Source organism: Sapajus apella, unplaced genomic scaffold, assembly GCF_009761245.1.
Source record: "Sapajus apella isolate SASKATOON/1434 unplaced genomic scaffold, GSC_monkey_1.0 scaffold21, whole genome shotgun sequence".
NCBI classification, from domain to species: Eukaryota; Metazoa; Chordata; class Mammalia; order Primates; family Cebidae; genus Sapajus; species Sapajus apella.
Window position 1 is genome coordinate 7,222,863 of NW_022436961.1, and position 13,574 is coordinate 7,236,436.

The window sequence follows — 13,574 nt, forward strand, 5'->3', positions numbered from 1 at the left end:
AAATCTCTTTTTTCACTTTTGTCCAAGTAGATACAGAGTCTCCCTCTGTCTCCTAGGCTAGAGTGCAGTGGCGCAATCTCAGCTCCGTGCGGCCTCTGTCTCCCAGGTATAAGTGATTCTCCTGCCTCAGATTCCTGAGTAGCTGGGACCACAGGCATGTGCCACCAAATCCAGCTAATTTCTTTTTTTGAAGAGAGTTTTTTTTTGTATTCTAGTACAGATGGGGTTTCATTGTGGTGCCCAGGGTGTTACTGAACTCCTGAGCTCAGGCATCTGCCCACCTCAGCCTCCCAAAGTGTTAGGATTACAGGCGTGAGCCACCACGTCTGGCCACATATTGTCAATGCGTTTTACTCCCAGAAGATAGCAGGCACCTGCATTTTTTGTTGGAAAGCTGCCCTTGACTATCAAAGCCCACTTTATTTACACATCTAGGGAGCTAAAGTGTTTAGGAATTTATGTTCTCAGCAGGGCAGTCCACCAGAGACTCCAAGTCCTCTGTGACTGATCAGGGCCACTCAGATGTGTGACTTTCCTATCACCAGAGCTTATTTGTAGGATCGAGTTACGCTGTGTGGGACTTCATCTGATGTCTCCCACTTGCTTTGTCTCTTCCTCTTCTGGGCCTCTGTTCCCCCCTCACCTACACATTTTTCTTAGGAATACATGATGATAAATCACTTTCAAGTTACTACGACAACATCCTTCTCTCCCAACTTCAACTGTCTCCTCGGTGTTCATAGCACATCCTTCCAAAGTTTCAGTCACCAGGTTCTGTGGTCCAAGGTCCACTTCTATAGGAAGAAGAGGTTCAGCTTTTCTGACCTCTCCAATAACCACAAAGTCAGACACTTCAAGCTTCAGCTGTCTACTCAAGAAAAAATTGCCAAAGTTTGGGCCCAAGTTTTGCCAATTTCAGATGATGAAGAATGACATTTGGATATAGGTATAGGGAAGTAGGTCCCTCTAAGTCCAATCCAGTTTTTCACCTGCTAGAGTTTCGGTAGATAGGACTAAGTTATCCCCAGCAGCTCCGTGAAAATAACCAAATCTCAGCACGGCAAACCTTTCCTTCTACTTTTTAATTTTGTTTTAATGGAAGGAGCACAGCTTAGTTTTATATGAGAAAGTAGTCCTTGTTAAAAACACATGTTTACTCTTGCTCCTGGGGAGAAAAAAGACATCAAAACATGGCATTATGGAATTAAGAATTATGTAACTCTTATCAAAGCTGGGCTCATATTATATGAATCGCCACTTCCACTGTGAATGGTTCTATCTCACTAATGGTGCCAGCTCCTTTTAAATTATTTCTTTGGTCCAGATCTCCCCTCTAGTAGAAGATTGGGTCAAGTGTAGAATCAACTCCACTTACCCTGAGTGTAAGAAGGAAACTCAGACCACACGCTCCATTATGACTGTGACTTGAAGGTATGTGAGTTGCTTCATGGTTAAGGAAAACGTCCTCTTCATGACATCACATCAAAAACATTAAATACCTTACTGTATAAATTGTTTAATGGCATACTGAAAGTATGACATCAACACACACTAAACAGTACAGGATCTTGAGAAGAGTTTAACATTTTCAGTACTCAAAGGAAGATGGGTAAAGTGAGGATCAGTCTAAACATGGATTCTCAGGGCTGCATTGTAATTTAGCCTGTGTGAGATTTTGGGTTGAAGCAGTATTGACCCTAAGGTTTAATCTAAAGTTATAAAGTTTGCTTGTTTAATCCCATCCTTGAAAACAATTTATTATATTACCAAAACTCCCTACCAGCTCCCAGTATTGTTCACAAATAAGTGTCATTAAGATAATTCCATTAAGATTTTACTGTAATTTCCTAATTAGAATGTATCATCTGTCCTTAATGCCAGTAAGACAGGGACTGCTAGCTGCTAATATCTATCTCCCCTTCATCATTAATACCACACCTACAACTGGGGGAAGCAAGTAATGAGCCTAGTTTTAAAAAATTAATTTCTCAGCCTTTGTAGAAGCTAGACATGGCCAACAGACACAGTTCTGGCTCAAGGGATGTAAGTGGGAGGATTGCTTGAACCCAGGAATTCCAGATAAGCCTGGGGCAACAAAGCGAGACCCCCCATATCTACAAAAATTTTAAAATTAGCTAAGCATGGTGGCATGTGGCTGGCTAATTTTTAGTCCTGTTGTCTCTGGCACCTGATGCGTCCCACACTGCATAAGGGTTCAAAGACCTAAGAGGAAATGGTCAGGGATAAAGAAAGACACAAACAGAAATAGAGAGAAAATTGGGCCAGGTGGCCCAGGAGAGTGAGGATGTCAGTCTCTCTGGCCCTGACCTGTCTCAGGTACTTTATTTTATATGTTCACATAGCTGAGAGAGGGTGCAGTTACTTAGAACAGCCTGTGGTTATATTCTCCTACTTCAGTTAACATACTTCAGCTAACAACTATCTTGCAGCGAGGTCAGTGAAAGCTGTTTATCTCTTCTAAGCCTGTCTGTTCTTCTCTGAGACATACACAGCCTCCTGTTATGGTTCAATTCTCTAGAGTTGACCCAAAGTTCACAGCAGCCTTGCTGCTGATCCCCCCAGAGGGGGTGAGCTACTCTGGCTCTCTACAGCAGTGCTAGATACTTGGGAGGCTGAGACAGGAGGTTTACTTGAGTCCAGGAGTTTAAGGTAACAGTGAGCTATGCGCCACTGCACTCCAGCCTGAGAGACAGAGCAAGACGCTGTTTCAAGAAACAAACAAACAAACAGAAAAACAACAACAAAATACAATCACGTAAGGGGAAGTAATAGGATTTTATTTATTAGGCATTATCCCTTTGTGTAAAAACAGCTTTGCTGTATTTGTTTTGATGGCAAAGGAGGGTAAGAACAGGGACCAATGGGGATCATCGAGGTAAAGCAAGAGGTGGCAATTTTATTCTACTTTACACTAAACTTCTATCCAACGTGTGTCTTTATTTCTAATTTTTCACCAAACTCCAGATGCCAAGGCACGAATTGATCAAGGCCACCATTGCCACCTCCTCTGTTCATCTTTGCATATGTTTGTGAGCATTGCTTCCTACAACAATATCTGGTGTCTGGCAGTTGGGTGGCTTGTGTCCTCCAGGGTCAGATAAAGACACATCTTTCCCAGTTATTGATAATGAGGCCAAGGAAAGGCTAATTGTTGAAAATTCTGTGAGTGTTCTTCACTCGGAGAACTTGGAGTGAATTATTGTGCGGACGCTGCACTCCACAGGGGAGCCCCCAGTCCTCAAGGCAGGGAGTTTGATAAGCCGTCTGTTCTGAGGAGCTTGGATTAGTCCATCTGTTTCTGGTTTTCAGAAACCTGAGGTGAAGAAAATAAATAACAGAGAAAACAAAAGTGAAAAATACCCCAGTTCCTGAATTGCAGTAAGTCTGCTTGTTTTCCTAAACTACTTGATTCTTCCAGATGAACTAGCTCCTGCTGGATTTCCTGGAGAGGGAGAGAAAAGAAGTATCCAGATTTTACTTTCCAGGATTTTAAAATCTTTCAGAAATATGGCCCATAATTACATAAAAAGTGACATTTCCCATTATTTTGTCAAAGAAATAAGGATATAAGGGTTATTATATAAGATTAATACATAAAATCCCTTTCTCCCTGTTATTTGCTTTGTAAAGGCCATTTACAAGTTTCCAGCCAAGGCCTATTTGCATTTCATTTTTCCATAAGCAGAATGATATAGCTTAGAAATCAGATATTTGCTTAAAGATGATGTAATTATGGCTTCAAAATATCTCAAGTTAATTGTGGAAGAGGATTTATGTTCGGACCTTGGTTCCAAAAAGTAAAATTAAGACTGGTTGATAGGTAGAAATTATAGGAAAGGAGATTTCAGATCTTAGAGAATATTACAATCAATCATCTAGTAAGTTTTAAGTAGAACAACTTGGATAACACTGGGGATCCATATGTGTTGGAGAGCAAAGAGGAAGTGGAAGCAGAGCACATTGGCTGATATCTGTAATTCCAGCACTTTGGGAGGCCAGGTCAGGAAGATTGCTTGAATCCAATATTTTTGAGAGCAGTGCGGGCTACATAGTGAGATCCCATTTCTACAAAATATAATAATAACAAATTAGTCAGGTGTGGTAGCACACACTTTTAGTCGCAGCTACTCAGGAGGCTGATGTTGGAGGAGCTCTTAAGCTCAGGAGGTCAAGGTTGCAGTGAGCTGTGGTTGTACCATTGCACTCCAGCATGGGTGACAGAGCAAGGCCTGTCTCATATGGAAAAAAAAAAAAAAAAAGAAATGGAAGGATATGAAGAGGCAAGTAGGGTTGCTGTGTAGGAGATGTTGACTGGCTTGCATGTTGTTCACTTACTCTACAAGTCACTGCAATTTGTTTTCTATTCTCAAGCATCTCTGAAACTAATATTTGCCTAAGGTTCAGATGGTGTCTGTTTATAGTTATTTTCCATATGAGTCAAGGCTAAGGCAGATATTTGATTGATTGATTACTTGCTTCTCCTTTGCTGGTATAATAACTATTTGAAGTTTACCTTTTTTCTGAGGGTGAGAATTTCAGCTTTGTGCAGGAGTCTCAGCTCTAGACCCCTTCCTAGCAGACACCTAAGGCTCTGTCTTCTGTCTCCAGCCTGCCATTTAAATTTGAGGTTCTAAATCCTCTGTATGGAATTTATACACCATACGTACCCCTTGAATTGGAATTAGCTTCCACTCCCTCTGATTTGTAGAATAAGCTGACGAATTATCTTTTAGCTTCTATACTGGTTTTCTGTTGCTATTGTAACACATTATCATGAATTTAGTGCATTAAAACTATACAAGTTTATGCAATTTTATTATCTTACGTTTCTGGATGTCAGAAATTTGATCAATGTCTAAGTGGGCTAAAATGAAGGTGTCAGCAGGGCTGTGTCCCTTTCAGAAAGCCTTAGTGGAGAACAAGTTTTCTTGACTTTTCCAGCTTCTAGATGCGTATGGCTCCCTTTCTCCATTTCAAAGCCAGCAACATGGCACCCTGGATGTGCTTTCACAGTCACTCCTTCCTCTGACTCTGATCTCAGTTGGAAAAGGTTTTCCTAATCCAAGACAATCTCTTCATCTCAAATATTTAACCTTAATTACATCTGTAAAGTTCCTTCCTCCATGTAAGGTAACATATTCACACACTCCTGGGATTAGGATGTGGACATGAGGCATAGGGGAGCAGTGTATCTATTCCATAAACCACAGGTTCCTATTAATCTTACTATGGTTTGATGTGCTTTTCTAGAATGATATGGAGTTTCAAGACATTTTACGACTCTGTAAGCTGATCAACCACAAAGGAGCTATAATTCTTAGAACATTATAATAGAAGGAGATTTTAGAGCACATTTTGAGGTTTAGAGTTCATTTTGACTTTTCAGATAATTATCATATTCCTGTTTCTGTATTAATCTTCCCTTTAAAAAAAGCCACTCCTTGGGTCACTCTAGGTCTCCGTAGTAAGAACCGTACTTACAACTGTCTTGTCTAAGCAAATTCATGCATCTAAATTTATTTACCTTTCAATCTAATATACATGATCTGCATTTCTTAACTTTGAAAGAACCTGTTTATTTTCCGTGGCATTTTAAAATTCTGATATGCTGCATAAGAAACCAATGTTTTGGCTGAATTTATTTTAAAGTATAAATTTTTTAGTTTATCTATCACCCCAATAATGCACATTGTACCAATTAAATAATTTGTTGTTCCTTACCCCCCACTTTGAGTCTCTGATGTTTATCATTTCATAATTTAAAGCATGTGTATATATGCTTTAGTTCTTATAAGTGAGAACATGTGGTATTTGACTGTCAGTTTCTGAGTCTTTTCACTCAAGATGATGGCCTCCAGTTCCATCCATGTTGTTGCAAAAGATATGATTTCATTCTTTTTATGGCTGAATAGTTTTCATTGTGTAATGTAAATGTACTACATTTCGTTTACAAAATTATGCTTTGGTAATTTGGATTACTAAATTAATTTGATATTTCTTTATCAAATTATCTTTTGATAGCCACTTAGCTTGATTCTGTATCTTTGCTGTTGTGAACAGTGCTGTGATAAACATGCAAGTGCAGGTGTTATTTTTATATAATTTTTGGGGACAGGTAGATATACAGTAGTGGAATTCTTGAATAGAATGCTAGTTCTATTTTTAGTTCTTTAGAGAAATCTCCATTCTGTTTTCCATAGTGGTTGTACATTACTGCCAATAGTATATATGTGTTCCCTTTTCTCTATACCCTTACCATATCTGTTGTTTTTTTGTGTGTCTGTGAGGTTTTTTTTTTTTTTTTTAACTTTTTAGTAATGGCCATTATGGCTGCTATAAGATGATATTTCATAATGGTTTTAATTTGCATTTCTCTGATTATTACTAATGTTGAATTTTTTGATATATTTGTTGGCGATTATATGTCTTCTTTTGAAAAATGTCTGTTTACATCTTTTGCCACTTTATAATGGGGTTATTTGTGGGTTTTTAGTTGTTCAGTTGTTTGAGTTTCATGTAAATTGTGGATATCAGTCTTCTGTTGAATGCATAATCATGAATTCTTTGCCTAGATCCATGTCCAGAACAGTTTTCTTCTAGTATTTTTACAGTTTAAGGTCTTATATTCAAGTCTTTAATCCATCTTGAGTTTATTTTTTACATGGTGAGAGACAGAGGTCTAGTTTCATTCTTCTGCATACAGATATCCATATTTTTTTAGCACCACCTACTGAAAAGGGTGACCTTTCCCCAGTGTATGTTTTTGTTGACTTTGCCAAAAATCATCTGGATTTTGATCTATGGATTTATTTCTGAGTTCTTTATTCTCTTCTATTAGTCTATGTGTATGTTTTTGTACGATACCCTGATGTTTTGGTCTTATAGTATAAATTGAAATGAGGACTGTGATACCTCCAGCTTTGTTCTTTTTCACTTAGGACTTCTTTGGCTATTTGCTCTGATTTTTGATTTAGAATGGCTTTTACAAGTTATTTTTTTTTAATTTTGTGAAACCTGATATTGGCATTTTGATAGAGATTGCACTAAATCTGTAGATGGCTTTGGGAAGTATGGTCATTTTGACTATGTTAATTCTTCTGATTCATAAATGTGGGATATTTTTCCATTTGTATCATCTACAATTGTTTTCACTAGTGTTTTGTATTTTTCATTAATTAAATTTATTTCTCAGTATTTTATTTGATTTTTGTAGTTATTGTAAGTGAGATTGCTTTTTTGATTTAATTCTTTGCTTGATAATTATTGGTATATATAAAAACACTACTAATTTTTAAATGTTGAATTTGTATCTTGAAACTTTACTAAATTCATTTTTCAAGTCTAAGAGTTTTTTGGTAGAGTCTTTGAGGTTTTCTGGATAAATATAAGATGATATCATCAGTGAACAGAGATAATTTGACTTTCTCTTTTCCAATTTTTATGCCTTTCATTTCTTTCTCTTATGTTTGGCCAAATATTATCTTCACGTGATTCCTAAATTTGAGAAGATATATGTTGTGGCAAGGACACCAGAAATCTGGCTGTTGAGGAAATAAGAATTCTGTTTTTCTCCCACCACTAACAAAGTAGGGACATTGAATTCATAATTTCATTTCATTGGATTTCAATGTTTTAATGGGCAAGAAGAAGGCATCAAAGTAAACAATCTCAAAGTCACTTCTACTCCAGAAGGAAGACTCACAGAGAACTCTGGATTCATTACTTTTTGTTTGGGAGAAGCAATTCTTTATTTTGGAGGACTTAAACATGAGAGGATCTATTCTCAGCCATACCTGAAATTCCCTCCATCTGTTCCAGTACATAATTCTGTTGTGATAAGCACATCATTTTCATACTTTCAAGATGATTATTGAACAACCTTAAGGTCTTAAGGTTTTTTATGTTAGTTTCTATCTACTCTTCTGCCTCAGCTCCCTGTCCTTCTACAAACACACTTATTCTCCAGCCTCACTGAAATACTTAGAGGTTCCAAGTTACAGAGTCTCAAAACATTTTGGACAGTGGCAATGTTATCCATAAGAAGCAGATATTAAATGACTTCCCAGAAAATCAAAGTCAATCCAGAAATGCAGAGCATTATAAAAGGAGTTCCTAGAAATTATGTGTCAGGGATTTTGTGGGAGTCAGAGGTTTGATATTATATGGGTGGTAGGAACTAGATCCAGTGATGTTTGAGTTTTTTTAATAATAACAATTCTGGGGAACTTCAGGTTACTTTACTAACAGAACTGTCTACTAGTCTAGGGCACAGCCCTAACTTACTTGTATGAATTATACTCTATTAGACGTTAAGCTAGGTTGAATTTATCTTTTTTTATTTCACTTCCCCACATTCTCCCAACTCCTTAACACAGACAACTGACATTCTTAGCCATAAGATGGATTTAGAAATATACATCAAATAAGTCTTACTCATAGGATAGAATCACAAAGTTAATTTAATTTGCCTTTCAATGTCCAATTAAATTTAGTCGAAAAGACAGCTCCCAATGAAAATATGTGTAATTTTATGATTTTTCTGAGTTTGCTCAGAAAATACTAATTTTGATATCTATATTCTCAAATCACAGTCACTTAGTTTAAAACTTAGATTTTGGTTGTTTTACAAATTAGGATGTCTACTCTCATAGAATAATTAACAATTCAATCCATTCAAAGGTGGGATTTTTCCCTTCTCCTCTCTGTAAGGCTTGTATCAGGCAGAAAGCCTGTAGCCAGGGAAGAAAGGTGGGGACAGAGTCTTCTGTCTGTCTCATGTTCTCTCACACCCAGTAGGGGCTATGTTCTACTAATGCTGAAATAGGAGGTAAGGGGATAGGAGAAGACAGGGCTTGAGTTTTAGATTTTCCAGGCAGCCATTTGGCACCATAAACTGCTAAGTTCTCTGAGAGGTGAGTCAAAGGCCTTCTATGCTGACTTGAAGTGAGGGAAAGAACTTTTTTCCCTTCTCATGTGTGGCAAGTAGACAACAATAAACCCCCTCCACAGCTATCTCCAAATACTCTTTTCCCCATTTTTTTCTTTTGATGTAGGGTGTAGACCCTTTCTACACCAGCATGTTGGTAATAGATTACAGAATCATTGAACTAGTCTCTGCTACCTGCAACTTTCTAGTTCTACAGTGGGGTCTGTCTTACAACTCACTATGATACCTGATCTCTTCACCTATGGACCACAAAATGAAACATCCATTTTCATAGTTTGTTGCAGAACATATGAGAAAGTTTACAGAGAAGGAAGCCAATGGTAATTACAGGTTTCAGTCTGTGGAACCACCAGGTCACCGAAGGAGAGAAGTCCTTTAATCCTCTGAAGACTATTTCTTGACCAAATGGAATACTTTCCTTTGCTCTCCTCCAGTCCTTCTCTTCTTTGTTCACTGTTATCTGCCTATGCATCTAAATTGAATTCTTAACTGTTGTTGGTGCTGCAGCCAACTGTATCTATTTAATTCAAGAAAAAGTTTAGTTTGAGAACAAATGGACAGAAAGTCCCAAAGCACCCATTGCTGGGCAGGGTAGGGGACCCCTGAGTGTTGGAGGCACAAGGCCTGCCTGTTCCAAACAACCTCGGGAATTTGCTCTCTGTTTCCTGGGAGCTCACTAATATGAGACTTTTATAGTGGCAATAAAGAGCCTAAAACTACCTCATAAGCCTCTCTGTCAGACAGCAAATCCCCTAGCACTTCTTCTAATTAACTTCTAACCTGCTGGCCTTGGGGGTTTTTTTCTCCTTTAACTGCTAATGAAGTCTAGAATCTCAAAGTCTCCCCTGATTTTACTAGAGCTTTTCTAGTCATTAATTTGAGCCCTGTGATTTTTCTTGCTCACTTGGACTTTATAAGGTACACCACTGTAGAAACTTATCTTTGTTTTTTTTTTCTTATTTCGAATCAACTGTTAATTTCCTTCCAGATTTCATCTGCTTGCCTCTACAGGATCAATAGAAACTTAGGAACAACAATAACAACTATATCAACAAATGTGAAAATGAGTACAGAATTTTGGGCTATGCAGCAAATTGAAAAAGAAATCTGGGAATGTAATATCTCATTTTTAGAGAAAGCATAGCCTAAGCTTGGAGAAAAACAAGTTCAATAAAGTAAAAGGAACAGAATAACAATGCATTCAAATTATCAGAAGATATATAGCTCACTGAATAAATCACTTATTTATTCATTTGTTCATTTATTTATTTAACCAGTATTAATTAGTCATCTTCTATGTGCCAGGCACTGTCTAGACACTGAGGAGGCAGAAATGAACAGGCCCTTGTGAAAGATACTGCTTTCGTGGAGATCTCAAGCTCTCTTCCTAAATGATCACATAGTGCTCCAGATGTCAGTACATGGTGTTCAGTCCAGTTGCCTTGACTCATTAACTTTGGAAAAGTTAAACAGAATTTCTAACCTTTGTATGTGTCACCTAGGCATTTGTCTGCTTTAGACATGTTGTTTCTGTATTTCTTTAGTAGAAGAGAGGTTGTACTATAAGAAGTATATTGATAATTGATGGAATACATTTATTTTTTAAAAGTGTAAACCATACCTTAATTTCTAAAAAAGATTCCTTTCTGCAGTAGGACTATTAATAATAAGAAGAAAATTTAATATCTTTTTAAAAATTGCACCAAATATAAACTCAAATGACCATTTACTAGCTTAGTTATTTTATTCCCAGATACTTTAATTCTAGCCAAGTGTACAAATTGCCCAAGGAATTTTAAAAATAGCAAAGCCAAGACTCTACCCATGAAAATTCTGATGATGTAAGTATAAGGTGAGGCTCGGTAATGACAGTTTTCATTTTTTAATTCCATAAACAATTCTGATTGGGCTTCAGAAGCAGGGGCCATTGAACTCCCTAGATCTAAAAGTGATGACATTCATTTTATATTCAACAAGTGACTCAAATTTATACAAGCAATTTTCTCCTTTCTACTGATAGTGAACTGTTATAGAACATTTTTTTGGTAAAAAATAAAGATGTTTTAGTAAATCCCTCATACAAAAAAAATATTCGTTAGCTATTAATAGCTTATATGCTCAGGCTGTTGGAGATGAAAGTGGTTCATAATATTGTCAGATTTGGGTGACCAGAGAAGTCACATGCCAGCCATGCTTGAATATACTTTCTCTCAACAATTATTACATTTACCTTAATGTTGTGAGACATTAAGATAATCTGACCTCACAAAAGGGACTCTGAGAATAGCTCATCATCTTATGCTGTCTTTGACAATTTCCTGATATGTGCATTTTACTTCTAACGTCCTTTGAGGTATGCAAAAGAAATGTGAGCAGGAGGAGGGAAGTAGGGGATAAAAAATAGCATTTTCAATTAGAATAATTGACCAATGCACTTTGTTTTTTCCAATTTACTTTTGATTGCTATGATTATTATTTTATATTTTTAGAATTTGGCTGTGTTCTAAGATTCCGAGAGTTTTACATTCTTAGATTACTTATGCAAGATCAAGCCCTCTATATCTCCCTTTAATGATGCCAGATGTTCATTATTTCAATTGTGCTGGTATCTTTGGGCGAGGCAAGGAACTGGGTCAGGGACATGACATTTCTTTTTATGTATAAGATGGGAAAATGATTCGTTAAAGTGTAATTTTTTAAAGGGGAGATGAGACAAGAACTCTATCCAACAAGATCACTGCAAGGTATTTTTAGCCACAAGACTTGTAAATTCACTCACATGGTTTGTCCTCATTTTCCTATGAGTGGTGTGCAGTTTATCAGTGGATTTTTTTTTTTTCACATTTCTTTATTTTAAGCCCTTCTACTGTATAACTATAAAACCTCTTTATTACGGACTTCCTTAGTAGTGTTTTCTGTTCATTGATTTTTAAAGACAAAGTGTCATAATTTCCAAAACCTTGAAAGTATGACTCATACAAATATTATATGAGCATATTTCAAAGATTTTATTTAATTCATTAATTAATGAGTGTTAAAAGAAAAATTTCTGCTGAATTGAATTTAAAAGAGTTTACTTGAGCAAAGAATTGATTTGCCAATCAGGCAGCCTCCTGATCCAGAGTAGGCTCAGAGACTTTAGCAGCCACGTGGTGGAAAAAAGATTTATGGACAAAGGAAAGTGATAAAACGGATGTGAGGTACAGCTGGATTAGTTATAACTTGGCATTTGCCTTATTTGAACACGGTTTGAACATTTGGCTACGTTTGATCGGCCAAAATTTGGTGATTAACACAAGAGTAGGCTATGGTCTGTTCACACCTCTCCTTGTTACTGTTCACAATGTACAGAAAAAGCTAGGCTGAACGTAAGTATATAAGGAGGCATAAACTTCACTTAGGCTAAACTTGACATAACATGAGAAAACCAGTAAGATGGTTCAAAGGGCATTTTGAGAATTTGGGTTATTATGGGCATTTTGAAACAACATTAGAGCAAGAATGACAGGATAAAGCAAGCCCAACTGGGGTTCCACAGGCAACCCTTCTTGGGGGTCATCCTCTCTCCCTGAGGAAAACTATTCACATCTCTACTGGACCAAAATCTGTCAGTTAACATATACTGTAGTATGTTTTTACTCAGTAGAAAACAATGGGTCAAACCAACTGTATTCCCCTAGTATAAATGATCTTTGATTGATACTGTTAAACAGTGCCTCAGTATAAGGCTGAAAGAACATGCTGCAGTTTGTTTACCTAATTTATTTTAAATCATTTTTCATATTATACGTTAAGTGGTAGTGACAATTTCAAAGTAGCATACCCTGAGATAGCTCTAAAGACAACTTCTAGGAGATAGAAATGAGTCCATTTCTCTCTTTTCTAATGTCATTTCTGTGTATGTGTGAACATTGCACAAAAGTATGCATGAAACATAGTCTGGTGTTGCATAGGCAATGTGAAAGACTTTTAAATCTTTTTGGGAAAATGAATTTGCTTCCCAGGAAACAAATTACCCATGTCCTTAGAACCAGTCTTGTTAATTTTCTTTTTCTGCTATCCTCTTCATCTCAGCCCACTCTGTACATTTCCTGTCCTGGAGAAGCAGCAAACATTCTCATCAGATCAGAATTTTTCCTTACTACTAATTAATAAAATGCATTTCATTGTCCTTCACAAGGAACTTGTACACAGGTGCTCAAAAATCTAGGAAATAAGAAATGAACTTTCCCAGATCCATATCAAGGGGAGGAGCTTTTTCTAAAAAAAAAAAAAAAAAAAAAAAAAAAAAAAGATTTGCATTTTTTAAGATAAATTTTAAATTCCTTTTATTGATACCAGTTACATTCTCTACTTGGGTTTCTGAAACATAAAAATAGTAAATCTAGCTGTCATATTTTTCATCACGTTGAGGAAGATAATGTTGAAATTAACTCTGCCATTTGCCATTGTATCTCCTTGCTTTCATCTTGAAAGTTTCTTGATAGAGAGGTCCTTAAAGGTATACCTTGGGCTAAGGATCCACAGTGACATCAAGATCACCTCTACTAAATGCAAATGTGATTAAATTTTGGAAATATTTTGAAGAGAGCTCATAGGCTTAGAA